This window comes from Falco peregrinus, chromosome 5, assembly GCF_023634155.1.
Source record: "Falco peregrinus isolate bFalPer1 chromosome 5, bFalPer1.pri, whole genome shotgun sequence".
Classification (NCBI taxonomy): Eukaryota; Metazoa; Chordata; class Aves; order Falconiformes; family Falconidae; genus Falco; species Falco peregrinus.
The window spans coordinates 105,757,199-105,776,332 of record NC_073725.1 but is presented as its reverse complement, the minus strand read 5'-3'; the positions used below and the strand labels follow the sequence as shown (position 1 = coordinate 105,776,332).

The 19,134-nt window shown below is 35.8% G+C and overlaps 1 protein-coding gene across 4 annotated transcripts in view; it reads right to left on the bottom strand.

Annotated features, from left to right (window-relative positions):
- The window catches only part of ERC2 (ELKS/RAB6-interacting/CAST family member 2), a 521,406-nt gene that overhangs the window by 46,124 nt on the left and 456,148 nt on the right, over window positions 1-19,134 (bottom strand). For all 4 annotated transcript variants that reach the window (XM_027794617.2, XM_027794625.2, XM_055806739.1 and 1 more), the window contains one exon: window positions 15,695-15,885. The gene's annotated coding sequence lies outside the window, so the exon portion shown is untranslated. The remainder of the gene's footprint in view (window positions 1-15,694; window positions 15,886-19,134) is intronic.

The window sequence follows — 19,134 nt, the reverse complement described above, 5'->3', positions numbered from 1 at the left end:
GCTGGACAGCTTCCAGGACACAAGATATGAACTTGACCCTCTGATCTGCAGGCAACAGTTCAATACTTCTGAAGCAAAGTGCTTTGAGGGGCTTCAGTAGGAACTGAAACTTGCATTCAGCGCACACAACCCTCTCTGGCCCCCCAGCCACCCCCCAAAATTTCCAAACCTAAAACCAGACAAACTTACACACATTAGCAAGAGGAGGGGAAAACAGAATGTAGTTTGCATCCATTCATTCTCAGTTGAATAGGGACTGGGAAATACAGCTGACATCTGAAAATTATCTGGAATGCAAAGAATATTTAATATTGGTCCTGGTTCTTCCTTCAGAGATTTGTATACCCATTCAAATCAAAGCTGAATTGCAGAACTACAAGAAAAGATATCACAATCCTATGCAAGCCATAATACTAAAAATTCAGTGCTTTTTCCAACAATGGTTTAGTAGGTCATATACACAGCAGTAATTTTTTTTTCCAAAAGAAGTTTCTATATTTGTGTGTGTGCTACAAAGTGCATGGGTTGGTGATGATAAAAGTAACACCAGTCACAGATTTTGCTGTAAAACTATTCAGTTTACCAAAAAGGTAGGGAAAATTGGTAATTTTTCTGTTAGAAAATGTTTTTCTAACAAACTACTAAGCCAAAATATTTACTTTCATAAAAAAAATGTCAAGTGACTTTTAAGCACGGAGCTTCATTCTTCAGAAAGGTGCTATAGATACACGCACCATCACTAAAGAAAAAAGATCCACTAATGGTAGATCCCTTCATCACAGATGTATGCCACTGCAGATTTATCAGCTTAATTATGGCATCCAAGAACGTCCATGTAGCTGGTTTTGTTATTAACGACATATCCTGTGGTAGTGCTAAGTTAAAAGCTTTCACAAGGATGTCATTTAGCTAACTGTTCGCTAACTGTTCAGCAGCTTGGATTTACACAGCATAGCAGAGCTGTTGCTGTCTCTGACAGCATGCTTATTCGAAGTCGAACATGACTGAACTTTGATATTTATGCTATGCACTTTTACCCAGAAATAAAGAATGCAACCGGTGTACCAGTTCATTTCCTGTATTCTATAATTTAGATATTCTCTTAACTGTTAGTTACTTATGTACATAGCATTAATCATTGTTAATTGATTTATGATGAACTAAAAAAATATTTTGTTAGCTTCAAGGAACTTAAGATTTGCCATTAGGTATTACCAGATCTTCTGTTTCCAAACTGAGGATATAGAGCAGAAATACAGAATATAAATTGAAAACAGGTAACAAGTGCTTTTCTTGTGAATGACACAAAAGCAGGGCAAGATTTAGATGGCTTTGTGATTGGCATTGTTTCAGTGCTTCAATAATTCATTTCTTGGTTAGTAAAAATCTAAGCTGCCAAATACTATTTTTTTAGAGCTTGAATGTATATGAAGTTTTTAAATAGTATGTCATGTTGTGAATGGATTTAATAATTAACTAAGTGTAACTAAGTAATTTGGCAGCCTCAGCCAACTTCAATTTATAATTTTTTCTGGTTGAAAGGAAAAACAATTACTATACTCTTTATTACTCCCAAATCTTAAAATACACACAGGTTAAATATAAACCTAACATTAAACACAAATAAATGCATTTCAAGCATGGATATTCTGTATCAAATAAATTAATAAATATTAATTAACAATTATACATCAGGTATTTCATTGCTGAGTTTGACTGATGAAATGGTTAGTTTAAAATTCCATTCACATTTTTTTATTAAAAGATGTGCAATCCCTGGATTCTTGTTGCAGGGCCACATAAACCCTTGTATACAATGGAGGATAATATCACACAAAATAGACCCTGTTCTGAATATCATCAGAATTCATTTTTTATTAACTACTTGTATTTAAGATAAGCAAGTTAGAAGGCTTAGATCTGATTGGTAAAACAGCTTTGCACATTCTGTATTGAATAAATACTGGTTTCTGAAAATTTTGTTTAAAACAATGAAATATAAACCAGTTACTGGAAAAGAAGAAATTTTTATGTTCTTACAAACCGGTAGATCTACAGCACATGTAAATATTTAGTGTAAGTTCTACGACCAATATGACCAGTTTACTTACCAATATGTCAGCCTTTTCTAGTATCTTCAAAACCTGAAACTGCTAGAAGTATAACAATGTACATAGAAAATGCCTCCATGACTTTGCTTTTAAAGAACCTGAATGTTCCAGGGTAATAACTTGGAAGAACAGCAGGTTGTTTTGCTCTTCATGTACATGTTTATAGATTCATTCCCCAGTACATCTTTTCATACTCCTTGGACACTATTATCAAATTTAGATTGTTGCAACTGTTTAAACCTTGCTTTTATAGTCAAGTCATGATGAGTAAAATCTTGTCTAGAAGATGCAAGGCTTCAGTGATCACAGATATGGGTGTATATGTTGAAAATGGACTCTCTGAGTTCTTTATAGGAATAGTACATCTCTCAATACGAGGATAAAGGGAGATGCCGACGTTCTGACTTGCATAAATAAGAGAAAGCTAATCCAGGAGAGAGATATATAGATAAATAAAAAAGTAAACAAATACAATCAACACCAGTTAAGAAAAAAAAAGAAATTAAATACTAGGAAATCTGAATATCCTCCACAAATCACTACATGGAAAGCTTTGGATTAGGCTCTTAGAAACCATGATTCAATAAACCAGCAGTTGTCAAACTGGTGGCAGACACGGCAGCTATTTCCTGTCCAGTGCTGTCCCTTATGGAAATAAATGTGCTACATTACTAAATCAGTGTGAACAACGCTGCTAAATAAGTAATTCTAGTGGAGACCTCTTCCCCCCCCCCCCGCTTTTATTATTTACATTAACATAATGCCCAGAGGCTGTAAACAGAATTGGAACCTAGAAACAAGTTTAGACAGCTCTTTGCACAGTGTTGTCTAAGCTTGCTTAATAGATATGGATACATTAAATGAACACGTGCATACACATACACAAAAACAAACACACAAATACAGATTATCCTTGCTTAGTACACATGCAAACATACAGACCTTATTTACATACTCACATACTCACAACCATTATTTTACACTATCAGGATCATATATTCATATAGTATATAAAGCAATGACCTCCTGGTCCGTAAGTGGGCTGAACAGAGACTTCCTTTTTCATAAAAAGCAATCTAGCACATAATCATCTGAGGTCTGCTATTTCTGTAAGCAAAGTCTACAGTACTAACAGAAATAGATAAATAGATGTCATACACATTTTAGTATTGTTGACTATTTTTCCCCAGCTTCTCCTCCATTTTATAAATTCATTGTAGACAAAGGAAAAAAGCAAGTTATACTGATTTGTTAATTATCTGATCAGTTTTTTGAACTTGGGATAAAGTAGACATCTTTTTTTGCTACTTTCTTATCTCTGTGGCACTGTAGCAAACAACTGATCAAGATGATGGTACAAAATTCTTTAAGTAGGATTTTACCTTATACGTCATGTTAAAAGACATGAAGCTGTGGTTTTACAACAGCTCTGTTAACTAGGCAAGTAAGAATGCTCTTCATCTCCGCCCAGAACCACATAGTATTATGTTATGTCAAGTCCACAGATATTCTTAGCTTAGACAACTTGCTCTGTACATCACTTTGCGCCTTGTGACAATTTTAAGTTTTATGCCTGTCTGCAATCTGAATGGGAGGGAAGGCAGAAATATAAATCTATATAACATCTTAGTTCCATGTTGAGACCTCTGTTAGTTAGGTTTTCCTCAATCACCATCTCTTTAATTGGCATTTTTTTAATATCAGTAAGAGACTCCTAATATTTAGGTGGTTGATGCTGCATTGAAAGGCCACAGATAATGGCACAGCCCTGTTCAAGTGGGACAGTGTGTGGTGTCAATGGAATTATTTCTCATTGACAAAGCAATGAAGAACTTACTGTGTCAAAAGTGCAAAAACTTCAGGGGAAGAAGAGAAACAAAAAATGTTACAGGCTGTTTCTAAAAAGACCTGTGTTCCCTAGCTAAGTAGACATAGCACCATCAGAATAGGAAAACAGAAGAATAGCAAGAGGATGGTACCATTGGAAAACCTCAGACACCAAATGGCTCTGAAACATGACAATGAAAGCAAAGAAAGGAACAGCACTGAAGCATTTTTCTCCATCTATGTCATTTTCATATGTGTTTTATAAGTAAAGGGCACATATTTAAGAAACTCCTGTGAGCAGACTGTGAGGCTAGGATTAGAATAGTTATCTTGTCCATGTGACCTTCTTAACTAGACTGCCACAAGGGAGCAGATCTGGAGATGGAATGCATAAATACAGGAGATACCAAGGAGATCCAAAGCTAGATGCAATGTTGGCCTTGACACACCAGAAGTGTATTCAAGAGATGAGATTAGTAGACAGGGCCTGTTTTATTTATTTATTTTTTTATTTCAATGGAGTTGAGGAGGACACAAATGTACAGTGCTGCATAGTACCTTGTCATCAGCTGACAGGAATTATTTGGGTAAGACGCCAACTCTTATTCTTCCAAAGTTTCCTGGACAAAATATTCCCAGATACTGAAAAATACCTGCACCCATTCTATTTCTGTTCTGAGATGTACACTGTGAGGTTTTCAGAGATGCAATACACCCCAGGCTTCCATGAGCTTTCTGTAGGGTTCATATTTTTGGCTTTCTTGGTTGTACAAGGACTTGGAAAATAAATGTAAGCACCTTAAGATCTTAAGATACTTTCTGTATCTGGTTCTTTTCAAAGTTTTTTCTAGTCCTGTAATATTTTCCTCATGCTCCTTTTTCATCCTGAAGAACCGTATCTACTGCAAGAACCTACTTGCTAATATTCTCAATCATTATTTAAAAAAAGCCCTTCAGAATTCAAAACAATATGCTACAACTAGGTGCTAATGCATGCATTTATGCATTCCTTCATTCCTGTCACGAAAAATCTGATTTGGCCCTGCATCTGTATGCCTCTTAAAGATAAATAGGTCATTATTTAAAAAAATAAATAAATAAAGTTCTTCTTCAGGCATAAGCCAAATGCAGCTTGGTGAATGTGAAAACAGTTTTTCTTTACACACAATTAAATCGAGGCTGAACTTGCACTATACAGTTTTAAGGGTTTTCTGACATTATAACTTAAAATTGATTATAAGTTAAACCGGTTTTGTTAATTGTTTAGGTGAGATGAGAAACATTCAGTGTTTTGATTCTGTTTTCTGCTGAATGACATTAACTTACTGTCTTTGATTGATGTACCTTTGTTATTCAAGCTAAGCGTTTTTAGATATCCATACTGAGAATGTGTTCTAAGTCAGTTTACCTAGCACTGCATTTTTATTTATTAACAAAGTGCTAGTTATTAGAAGCTCATGATGTAGGTCATAGAACTGTTTGTCAAAAAATCTACACATCTGTTTTATAAAGAAAGAGAGAACAAGGGCAGGAAGGAACAGTTTTTGGTTATCTAGAACTGGTTATATTTATACTAAAGGGTTGTTTAATAGCATTTCAGGCTTTGATTTATTTTACATTGAAAGGATTCTGTCCCACATCAAAGATGTCTGTTAAAAAAAAAAAAAGGATTCCTTTAAAAAAAAAAAAAAGAAAAAAATAAAGAAAAAGCTTTGGCTGAACAAATAATTTCCAGTTTAGGAGCAGGTGACAGTAAGATATCTCCCAAGGGCAGAGTATTTAGGCTTATATGGAACTAAACAACTCTGTTACGATGAAAACCGGACATTCCTCAGTGCTGGGATCTAATGAAAACATCAATGTTTTACTAAGTTTTGAAACTGACAATTTAACAGTTTTACAAGAACCATTTAACATTTATCATCGCATTCTGCAAGTTACATTTCAACAAGGGAAATAGTTACATAAAGCAAACAATTCTTGCATATAGTACAAAAAATGCACAAACTTCAGATGAATGTACATTTAAGAATGATGCCTCTTTGCAAGAAACTGTCAGCAAGAACAGGCTCTCATAAACAGGAAATGGTATTATAAAAAAGAGGAACAGATTATTATCTCTGATGACAGAAACTACGTATTTTCTTTTTCTCTGAATATGCTCACTCCAAAGTCCACCAGGTTGAGCTCTCACATGGACCAAGTAACAGGAAATTGTAAGGTCGGAACAGAACAGTGAAAATTACTGTAATACAACTGTTCCAACATCACTGGAGAACAGCAGGAAAAAGCTGAAGAGGTAAGAGGTAGAGGATGTAACCTGGGAAAGTGGGCTTTTAAGTTTGGAAAAAGAGAGTTTGAAAACCCTGCAGGTTACTAATGTGGAAAGAAGGGAGAAGAGGCTGGAGAGAGGCTTGAAAATAAATTAAACGAAGCAGAAAGCCTGAAAGGAATATTGCAGCTGGAACAGGTTGTAAAGGGAAAGGCAAGCACAGCAGAAAGACCATGTAAGAGTATGAAGAGCCACTAGAGGCTGTAAGAAATGAGACTGAAATTCTAGATGAAAAATATTGAAAGAGCAAATCTGGCAAAATAAGTATAAGGTGCTTCCCTGAACTGGGTAGCCCCAGGTGAATGGGAGGCACGTCCATAAAAGTGCTGAGATACTAGTAACTGGAATATTGCAACATTTGTCATTTAGGTAATTTCTATTAATGACGTGAGACACATTGCCTTTAACAGGAGTGGTTGGCAGAAGACAAGCTCTAGGTGCTCAAGAAGCCCCCTGGAAGACAAATTTGGGGAGATACCACAGTTTAGGATTTCTGAAATGACAAAAACATAGAAATGATGAAAAAGACAATAAAAACCTGACATTCTTGTTAGTCCTATAATGCCTAGAACAGGAAGCTTCTATATTTTAGAACTATGTCTTACAAGTCTCATGTACTAAATGCCATGAAAATGAGTTAAACTAGAGAGAAACAGTTTTAGGAACATACACTAACTTTTAAATATGCCTTCAACTGCCTATACAAACCATTGCTATAAGAGAAATTGTACATCTGTTTTACCATACACCATTTCCAGAAGTGAGGCTTACTCTCACTGAAACACATTTGAATGTGTTTCATGTTCAGATGATTAATTCACTTGCTTGTTCTAAACATTCATTATTTTAGATTCTGCATCTATAAGAAAAACAAATTTGCACGGAGGTTTATCAGTATACCATTTCATTAGCACAGAAAACTAAAACAGTTGGAAATGAGCAACTGTGCCTTATGCCACAAAAATCTATTATGAATTATGACTCTAAACACAATATGCCTTGGGGATTGCTCCTGTTCTAATCAAATACTTTTGCCAATTTGTTGGCCAGGAACTGATAAAGTATTTACCTGCAATAGTTAGGTAAAAGAATAATACTATGAGGTAAAGTATGTTTTGATATACACTTTGAATGTTTTATTCACTCAGTAGCCAACTTCCAAAGGTTCCACAAAAAAATTATATCACACAGCTCAAACATTTGTCCAAAATAACATTGGTTAAATAACTCTGCAACATCTGGTTTCCTTTTCTGCTTGCTATTTGAGCACTTTTTCTGAGTATAATTAATACTTATAAAATGGGAATAAAGCAAGTTATTGTCTTCTGGAAACTAATGAAGTATATTACAACTACAGACAAAGGGACTGTGCTTCAGCACAGCAAGAGTTAAGATGCCCACGAAGAGAAAAAGAGCTTATGTTCATATGAAAATGGTACGTTGAGCTCAGAGGTCTAGATTCACTTAACAAATTTAGTAAAAGGAAGTACTTAGGGTAACCACATAGCTGAAGTGGAAAATTTCAGGACAGTTTGAAGAGACGGGAAATAAAAGCACAGGGAGACATGACAGGACACTTCCGTTTGGATTTTCTATGCTGAGGGCTCTGTGCCAACACAGACTGAATTTGGGGGCCGGTACAGATAATCCAAGTGGGGAAGAAAAACCAATGTGTGAATGGTGCTTCTATGGGAGCTGTGGTAACATACACAAGTATTTGCATTTTCATTACAGTATTGATCTAAGAGCAAAGAAAGGTTTTGTTGTCCCTGTTATCTGTTAGTGTGCACAGGGGAACAAAGCCACACTCTTAAGAAACCATCTTTGAATTTAGGATTCATTACTCTAACACTTCAACCAGCAGAGCTTGAAAGGGTAGCTCAGACCAAGCTGTATAAAAGAACTCTACCCCAAAAAACTCTTTATTATGCCTAATTACAGAGGGAATAAACTAACATATCCCAATCTTTCTTTCAGAAAGCAGTTACGCTTTTCCTATTGATTTCCATGAACGTAAGTTTAACATTAAAAAGTCAACAATTGCCACTGAATCTTGTTGAAACAACTGTTCTACCCTCCTGTTCTAATGGGAACAGGGATTAAATCATTTTATGTTCTCTCACATCATCTTCTGTTTGATAGAAAAACAAAAAGAAAATGAGAAGCAATACTAAACTTAGCTAACGCAATCCAGTTCAGATATTTGGTCTACACATAAAAATCAATTAAAATAAAATTATAATAAAGGATGGACTTTTGCCTCCCCTTTAAAATTAATTCTGTGACCTCATCAAATTCAGCAAAGGAAATTCTTATTGTTCAGTTAATTACATCTCTGTAATGCATAATAAAATATTATCTACTTTCCATTTCTATTTTGAGGTTTGGTCAGATTTTGCCTTGTAAACACAAAGTGCTATATTTGTAACTGTTTACAGAAGACACGTTTTACAATCAAAGCTTATTTTATGTTTCAACAATGTATTACCCACAAAAGGATCCAGACTTTACTGAAGGGGCTGGTCCAGCCCATTAGCTACCCACACTAGCTGCAGTTTGAACTACAGACTCCAAAACATAACAAAGACCTTGTCTTTTTTCAAGAAAGCGTCAGCAGGACTGTGCCTCAGGATGTAACCTTCAGTATCCCTCAGCGTTTCAGACTGTACAATACATATGGAAGAGGAGTGAGGAATATATGTGTAGGAGCCACACAGTCATAACATCGTAAAGCACAAATGCCCACTATTAATTGTATTCAGTTTAATAAAACTGTATTTTTACAACACTCTTAATTGTATCTTAAGAGTAAGATCTAGACCTGCTGCATACCTGGACATGTATTGAACTTGCATGGATCAAATTAAAACCATGAATTTGCATTACCAATCTGGACTGGCAATAAAGCCAAAATTAATTAAGTACTCTAGCTATGCCACATTATGCCATTTCCAAAAACCAGTTTGCTAAAGGAAATCTTCCCGGAGAAAATGTCAGTTCTGTACTTTTCAATATGCTTCATATTTCTTTATTTTTCTGCATCAATTTGTTATGGAACTGTCTTTCAGATCATCCCTGCTTTTATTTTGTTTGGTGTTTGTTTTTGAGTTGAGTTATAAATGTATTTCCATTTCATGCTATTCCCAGTTAGGAATAAAATAACGGCACTTCCAAGAAAGAAAATTACTAGGGAATCTGTTCTGCATTTGTAGGCAGGAGTGAGGCACTTTGAATGGAGAAGAAGAATTAAATTAGCCCCAGATATAGAGGCTGAATACTAGCCATGTGTTTTTGAAGTATCTGCAAACCCTTTCCTATAGATCCTTTATAGTCTGAACGCTATACATATAAATATAACAATATAGGGATACTCTGGTAAAAAGTTTGCTGCCCTACAAGAAGCACAAGTCCATCCAATTTTTGGGCAAAACAGGGGTGTTTTTCTCTTCCAAAGGGACCACTGGTCTTTGAATAAAATATTTTTACCCTCCCCCACAACCACCAGTTTAGAAAGAAAGCATATTCCATGTTTAAGATTCTATATTTACTTAGTTTAAATATTTATGGGTGAGATGTATATACAATATTGAATAAAACAGAAACCAGATTCATTCCTTAATGAGTGAGAAAGAATAGACTTCATATGGGGCAAAAAGCAGTGTTAGAAATTGCCACTACTTCTTTAAAGTCAGCAACCACAAGAAATGTTAAGTCTTCTCAACTACTGTACAGAATAACAAAACCAAAAGAAAGTGTTATTAGTTTTTCTTCTATATTATCAGATTTTTATGACAAAGGTTAGAATGTTCAAAAATGTGTTTAAATTTACTCAGCTGTTCTCATAGTTTCATGTTTCACTGGGCTGCAACACTGCATTATGTTCCCATATGACCGGATTAAAGCTATCTAGCAGGCTGGTTAAGTTATTAGCCCAGAATCTGAATACTTGTTCAGAACGTTCTTCATCAAGTATTGACAAAGGCATATTGAAATCTTTTTTTGTTTGGTTTTTAAACAGGACATCAATGGTATTTGTCAGATCAACACTTCCAAAGACTGCCCTTCCTCCAAAGACACTGATAAACTAAAAATGGTGTTAAACCCAGTTGTAAGGGGACTGGACAGTCCAAGGGAGAGGTAACTGGATACGGGGACTTTAACCTTTAGGTCATCAATTTAAATTCAGCTCAAGCTGATCATGACCAACATTCCCACATGATGAATGTTTGTTAGCCTGTGTAAAGAAATAGACACAATAAATATTGGTGGACACATTACCAAGGTAACTGATCCCTTTTGGTAATCTCAGAAGAATACCTATACACTGACGGGGCACAAAGCAATCCTGATTCCTGTAGTTTCATGGAATCCATCATCGACTGCATATCCCAAAACAATGTCCCAACAACAATCAAATTACTTATGACAGGTTTCGGGGTTTGGTGGTTTGTTTTTTTTTCAGTAGGTGCACATTTCAACTATAAGCATCTTCAACAGTGATCACCACTAGTTCACCATGTTAAAATAAATGTACGATGCAGAAACAGAGACAGAAAACTATTGAAAAATGCCATTAAATTCATTGCTGTTATATCCCAAGTGCTACTTCTAGGCAGATTTGGTTGAACCATTAAAAGTATGTATATAGGAAAAACAGAAAAACCTGAGACAGCTGACACAAATAACCAGAGGCATGGAAAGACAGCTCTATGCAGAGTCTGAGATTGAGATTTAGTTTAGAGTTCAGATTAATAAATGTTGCCTGCTATGAATATATAAAATAATGATTATTACAGGCATTTCTTCAGAGCCTGAGGGTTAGAAGTAAGCTAGGCACAAAGGTTCTTTCCTAGCCTATAAGAATTCTGGAGATTTCAGAAAGGTCTTGTTAGTATTAGGACAAATCCTTTCACAATTTCCACAAAAGCAGAGATACCCAACCTATTACAGACAATAGTCCAGTGGTAATGACAGTTGCCTTGGATGCATTAGATATTCAGCTGGGTTTAAGTCTCTATTCAGCTGGATTCAGAAAAGAAAATTGAACCAAAGTCGCACGTCTTAAAGGATAATACCCTAACTACTAGGCTCTGGGTATTGTAATGCAGATTTCTCTCAAGTTTTCTTGTTGAGCAGTTCCATTTTCAATAAATTAGTTATTTGCTATTTGAAATTAAAGCTTCCTAAAGGAAGTTTCTTTAAACTGCCCTTGATATGAGAGATGTTTCAGGTTCGATAAAGCAACAATTCTATCAAAAACTCTGTTAACTTGAAAAATCTCTTAGCAGCTTCAGTATTTCCAAAAGCAAATGCAAATAAGTTCTGGACATTTGTAAACAGTCTCTTTTTTTCTCTGTGGTAACACTAAAGAGGGGACAGTGAGACCAGGCCATGCAACCTTCTCCTGTTCAAGATATCAAGTGATTTAAGGCTGGGGAATCACTGCTACTAATCATCCATCAATGAACCTTTCACATAAAATAAAAATTAAAAAACAGGCAATCAAGTGAAAAATTTTTTCATTAAAATTGATCAAGGGAAAACACAACACTCATAGTAGGCTGGGGTTTTTTTGCTTACTGACAATGCAGTTGACAATTTTTATACCTGGAAGGATAAGGCCTTTAATCTGAGCTTTAACTAACATATGAGTCATCTTTACTGTGATTTCTTTTTACCCTTCCTATCTGTAATCTTGAAAATATGCTGTTTCCAAATTCAATAATAATTTTCATGTGATTTGCATTGCATGTCTGTTTTTTATTTCTATAGATTGTCTTACATTTGACAATTACCTGACTCTTATCAAGATGGGTACTGATCACAACTTTTAATTATTACAACTGCCTTACTGTGTTTGAAGACCTCCACCCACCTCCAAAGCTTACCACTCTATTAACTCATAGCTTTTAAAAAATTTCCGTCCTGTAGTAATGTTTCTGTTTCCTTGGCTCTCCAACTCAATATTCCAATTCCAGTTTTCTTTCAGTGCTCTCTATCCTGCTCTGTCATTATATGGGTTATTACAATATTTTTTAGCTATTTATCCCACATTTGTAACACTGGAATCTAAGCACTCCCTTTAACATACTAACAAACACCCACTTCTCTAGAGCAATCAAGTCAACACCATGCTAAGCAGCTCCCTACACTAGTAGGTCCCCATGCACTCAAAATGGTTAATATGATGCTGACTTACAATCTTTACCAATTTAACTTCTGTTCACTTGAAAGGAGAGATAGTCTTAAATTGTGCAACTGGTAGCCCTTCTTCAGACAGATCATGAGACAGTGAAAGTCCTGTATGCGGAAACACAAACACTGCCAAATGAACATATCTTTTGCTCACAAATTTGCACATAAATTTGCTCAGTCAATAACCAGGATATGGATTGCATCCTTTCTACTTCTGTGAGTGCTATCCTGCTATACAAAAAGCTCCACTGCAATGAAAATAGACACCAGTGAGGCAATCTGTCATGAATATAAGTTTCTATGCCCACCTCCACCACCCTCAATTTACCATATTACAGAGCAGCAATAGTTCACATTTGGATACTAAACCAGGTGATACATCTACTGCCAGAAAAGCCTAATGAATCACGTGATTCCTCCAGTGTTTTAAAAAGGTAGAAACAATAATAGAAGTGCCAAGTAAATCCACAGTTCTAATTTTATACTGTCTGTAGCTCTTCAGACTAAATATAATTCACAGACGTCATTTTCAAAATTAGCATTTCTATTAAAAAAAAAACCAGACTCATCCTAGTTGATCGTAGACACTGACTTACCACAAATAATTCCACTGAGGCAGATAAATGCACTTGCATGAATGAGGACATGCACTGCAGGACTTCATAAAAAACATACATATTGGAAAAAAATACGATAGCCTAGGAATTAAGTCAGAAATGTTGACAAGCATTTGTTTTATAACTGCAGTGCAGTTAATTTAGTTGACTATTCCTGAATTCAGATTTAACACACACTGCTCAACTGCCCAAAAAGCATTAACACGTTTAAAGCAATTTCATTTTTTGGAGCTTCAGAATGCACTGTTTGCCTATGGTTCGTAACTGTCCACGCACTTTTGACCCACAAATTCTTCCTATCATCTTGTTTAATTATAACACATTCTTTTAAAGTTAACTTACGTTTGAAAAACAAGTTCATAAACACCCTCAGTTCTACACTCAAAGGAACTCTGAAATCAAAATATACTAATTACAGGCCTAAAAGTATGGGAATTCAAAAATGAGGTGTGAGGAGAATTTAGGCATCTCCAGCCAAAATGGTGATCCGCCAGGCCCCTGTCATCCTGGAGATACCTGCTCTCTGAAGACAATACCGTTTTTGATGGCAAGACAGGCCACAGACAGGAGCTGTATCTCTGTGCATGGCCAGAATTTACCAACCTGGCCAGGACTGAACATCCCACTGCACAGTTTATGTCTAATCCTGACTGGGATCTAGAAATGAAGCCCACCCCTGCACAGATGATCTGAGGAGTTTGATCCAATAGGTATTCTCAAAGCCAGCCTAAGCCAGCCTAATAAACACCAACCAGGTGGGTTTCCTACAAAATTCTTCAGGTGCTGTTTCTTTCTAAAATGGTACATGAACAGCAGTCCTTGCTAGCCTAGCAGCAGGACTACTCGGCCCAGAAGCAAAATCCCCACGTCCAATTCCTTCTTCAGTCTAGGACTCAAAGCAATGTCTTTCAGAAGAATGTTCCAATCAATAGGCTACAGGCTGGGCCAAATGCTGGGATGAGGATAGGGATATCTTAAAGCTCTCTTGATGAAGCTGTATCACTGTACAGAAAATAATTCGAGATTCATTGGGCCAGAGAAAGAACACAAGAGGGAGCAAGAGTCTGTAGCCTAGTGATTTGGGCACTCAGCTGAGAAAAGGAGTTCTGGGTTCCTGGCCTTTGCTCCATAGAAGGTTCATGCAGTTTGTCCAATAACCTTTCCACAATGTAAGTCCTAGCTTGAATCTGGCTACATTTTTCTTCTTGATCCAAGTCTATAAATACCACTTTGTGTAATCACACTAATCAGTTTGAATTTTGCAAACATCAACATGTCATTTGTAGGCTTTTAATGCTAAATTATAAATAGAGAACATCAATAAAACTGAAATGTACAAAACCCTAAAGTTTATTTCATATTAATTTTGCTTTATAAGTATATAAAATATAAGAACTTACTTGAAAGCAGGGTAAAAATATTATTTAAATGCAAATACATTAATTTACCATTGTCAATAATGCTGCTTTGAATTACAAAGTTGAAATTCATTTTTTCGTCTCATCTTTTCTCATCTCATCTTCATGGTAAAATTTTTAAGAAGTTACAACAATAGTAACAGATTTCTAATATCTTGCTTCTGCTCAGTTTCAGTTTCTGAATCTCACTTAATACTATTTCATTTGCTAGTTCTCATTTCCTAGCACAACAGTGCAGTGTCACGCAGGCAACTGTTTAAATCCAAGCAAGTTTATGCTGATATTCCCACTCCAAGAATTTCATGGACATATTTCTGTTTTTGCTAAACATTCTTTTTAGAACAGCTTCATTTTGGGCCTAAGGCTACATGACAGGGTCCCTTTAAATAATATTCCATGCCTTGAAACAAATCACAAAAACTGTTATATCAAGGCAAGTTATGCAACAGCTCTCTATGGTCTTAGCATATTTACTCTGTCACGCCATATGTGAGACTGCAGCCTCCACAACAAAACCTTTACACACTGAAGTCATTATCTCTGTGAAGTCTGCAACTGGCATTTAAAACTTATTGATGGCCTGGGTATTGGTGGCTCAGTAGGCAGCACTCTTGCCGGAGGCCCAGGAGGTCAGAGGTTCACATTCTGCTCAAAGAACAAGTTGGACATATTCCAGAATTGTGTGTGGGCTGTGCTAGACTCCTGAAGGGGCAGTCCCTAGGACAGCAAGTGAAACCTTGTCTGTTTTGTGGATATCAAAGTCCTCTTGGAAATGGAAGAGGAAGAAGTTTAACTTGCCAGAAGCAAGTGAATGAAAATGAGCATACTTGCTGGGGTCCTGGGTTTAGTAGCATGTGCTAAATACAGAACGGTAAAACTACAGTCCACTGAGTAGCTTTAAATAAGACATTTTGGTCTTTGTGTTCAGCATATGTCGAAGAGAGGTACAGACTGCCAGCCACGCTCAGTATTAGCCAACTTCCTTAACAGCAGAATGACTTTGGATTCAATTTCACACCATGTAACTATGAAAACTGCATGCGTCGTTTTGGTAAGTGAGGAATCTAAACAAAAATGCTTTAACACTGGTAAAACTTCAGAGCACACTATATAATTACTGAAAAAAATCTTTAGCCAAATATCTAAATCAATACTAGCAACATATATAGAGAATAATATAAATGGAGATTCAACCTGCTCTGGTGTTAAACTTTGACACTTGAATATCCCAGATGTCTCCCTCCTCCTCTTCTTCTTTATAGGCAGGTAAAGATGGATCTCTTGAAGAAACTGGGGATCACACTCTAGGCAAAGGTTGGACAGGTGATCAATGTACAGCATGAGATTTTGCCGTGGCTATGTGCCTCCAACAGTGACTGGATCATCTGGTTTAGAAAAACAATTCAAAATTGTAATATTTTCTAAAGAAATTATTTAGGGAAAAATTAGCAAAAGGGAGAACAAATGATTTTTATAACATGGACTGTATCACAGAACTTTTTCCCATAATTATATAGTTCATTTCAAAACTGCATTGATTTCTTATTTAACATTTAGTTCATTAACTTTTTCATTCCTTAGAAGTCAGCCTTTAGAGGACTGTATCCCATTTCCACTGGCAGAATGGGTTCAATAGTTACTGGTGCGATAAGAAGTTACAAGTTTCAGTGTCTTTTCTTGGTGTCTTAACACAACCATGCAAAGTGCCAAGGCCAGGCCTGGCCCCTTACTTACACAGGCTTTGGAGCAAGCCACCATTTATTAGCCAAACGGGACTCTACTCTGTAGTGCACTTCAGGGAGGTATGCACAGAGGTTAATGTTTGCTAATGAAGATTCATCTCCCAACACTCCCTTCATTGTCAATAGATGGAAAGAGCATTTTCTAAAGGACCATTCAGAGGACCTAAAGGACCTTTTTCTACTAGCATTTAAGAACACCATCTTTTATCTACCCATCTTGTATGTAGTGCTTTTTTTTTTTTTTTTTTTTACCATCATGGAAAAACAAACAATACCCTCCTTCCCAGAAATATCCATTAGTATAATGGACCTTTAGGTTTACGTTTGGTGAAATCAACCTGTATTTAAGCAACAGTGTTTACACACATTAAAAGAGATCATGAATTACAAGCATCATGACATCTTTAGGCTATCACACAATTAATGTGTAAGCAATGGACTTCTCAAACAAAACAAGTTAATGATGACATTATTTCTACTTTAGAAATAGAGGAACTCATATAACACAATCCCAGTGAAAATCTGCGAAGAATTATGAGTTCATTTTGTCACTAAAATATGAAAAGAAGCTATTTCAAGGAGAAGGATGTCCTCTTAACCCTTGACAACAAATTTATTTGTTTTTTGCTTTTCTCAGTAAGAAAGCAATTAGGTTTTTTTCCAATAAAAATATCCTTGTCCATATATAAACACTCCTGGTAATCACGTAATTACCTTACCCAATCAGATTAAATTACTGTCAGTTGAGTTCCCACTGTTGATTAACTTTCGTGTATTCTAAACCTAAATGAAGTCTTTGGTAAAGTCACTTAGTCATTTACAAAGGTGTCTCTATGATTCCAAAAAGTATAACAGCAATATATTATTCACTATAATCATCAAATATCCAAGGTCAAGGATAGATCACAGTGGACCCCTTTTTTAAAACCCAAAGAAACACAGATTTAAACTATGCTGCTTATTTTTGTGTTTCTTGCCATGACTTCTAAATGTAATAGTAACCTTTGACCCCCATACATTAAACACCATAATTATGTAATTAAAACTAATTATGCAATTTAACATACATATTTTTGTCCTACAACAGGCAGGTCAATTACCTCACTCATTGACCTTGGAAGCTTTCACAGTTTAAACAAAACAATGAGGCTTTCAATTAATTTTAAAGGACAAACAGAGAAGGAGCAGCAGAACAATTCTTCAAGCTTATATTGCATAGACGGATCACCTACAAATCTCTTCATTTTGTATTACATAAAATAAAAGCCTTAACATTTAACATAAATGTTTTTCTTTCTTACGTTTCCATCATTAGAAATGTTAACACATTTGTGAACAAATCATATATACACATTACTTGCCAAATGCAAGCAAGAAACGAGGCCATATAACACTTCCTTCTTTCTGCCACTCCTTTTCTTCAGCATGGTTTCCTTTGCTTCCTCCTGTACTTCTCTACCTCTCTCCCTGATTCAATTTCACTTTATGCAGTCTTTTTCTTTCCCTTTTTCCTTTGTTATCTTCTCTGTTCCATTCCTAGCTGTAAAACCTGACAGCAATTTATATATTATTGAACTACTGTACCAAGTTTCCACTTGCACCCCTAACCCCATCCTTGAGATTGTGTTTCTCATCATATACCAGCACCAGTGGCTCCTGCTGGTGATAAGCCAGCACACTGAGGGAACTCAGAACTGCAGAAAGGTACAGCTAAAACATACACGGTATGTGCTCTAAAAAACATTCTAAATGTTCCAGTATAGGAAGTTTGGTACAAGTGAGAAACACTTTTATGAAATTATTGAAATACATTTCACTTGGATAATGTCTTTTTTCTCTATATACACTTAGGTAAACTATATATACTGCACTGAAAAATTTTAAAGTTGTACAACAGATACTCATGCAATATTATATTTTGTCCAAGGAACTTGTTTTTTTTTTCATAGAGTAAAATTAGCATCATAATTCAACCATGGTTTTACTTTTCATTAAACTAAATCCCATTCACGAAAGAACAATTCTTAAAGCAAGTCTAAGCCTAGGAGCTCTACATTAAAAGGGATCATGTTCAGCTATCTTGTTTTTTGAATTGTTGACTTAGCCACAAATTGTTTCACCAAAGTTAATAGGCTTAGCTGTGAAGAAAAGTGACAACATATATATAAGTGTACCAATCAAATTTTAAGTTGTTTTACGTGTGGATCAGAAAATAGCTACTGGCAAAACACATTTGCAAATCTTTGCTGACTTGTTCAAAGAAAGACAAAAATACCTGCAGCACACTTTGTGTTTTCGTGTCATTTCTAACACCATTTTTGGAGCCCTTTCTGTTCTCTGCTTTAATTAGGTCTGACTGGCACAAGGAGCTCGAAAAGATATCAGTAAACCTTGACATAACGGAAACAAGGAGCACTGAACTCTGAATGAGAAGTTACAACAGTAAAGAACCAATTTAAGATGGTAGCAGGCCTTATTGCAACATTAAACCGCAAATTGGATCTGATTTATACAAACCAATATATTGAGATAGTGCCCCAAACTTCTGGACAATAGCTTGAAGGAAAATAATATAGTGCATGTGGAGAAATTCCATCCAAGGGAGCCGAGGAGATTATTCCTTACACTCTCATTTAACAAAAAGGTTCTCTCTCTTTTGAACAGAACATTGAAATTGTAATTGAGCTCATGGAGCATCCCAAACAGAGTAGCAAAAGAATCTGTGAAGTAGTCCAAATACAGTGCTAATGAAACAGAGTGGATTAGAGGCACTGGGACAGATTCTACAAGTGGCTAAATAGCAGCAGGAGATCAGCTTCACGAACAGCAGGATGCTGTTCTTTCCAGACGGGAGTGACATAATACAGGCAAAACAATCAAGATTTTAGCAGA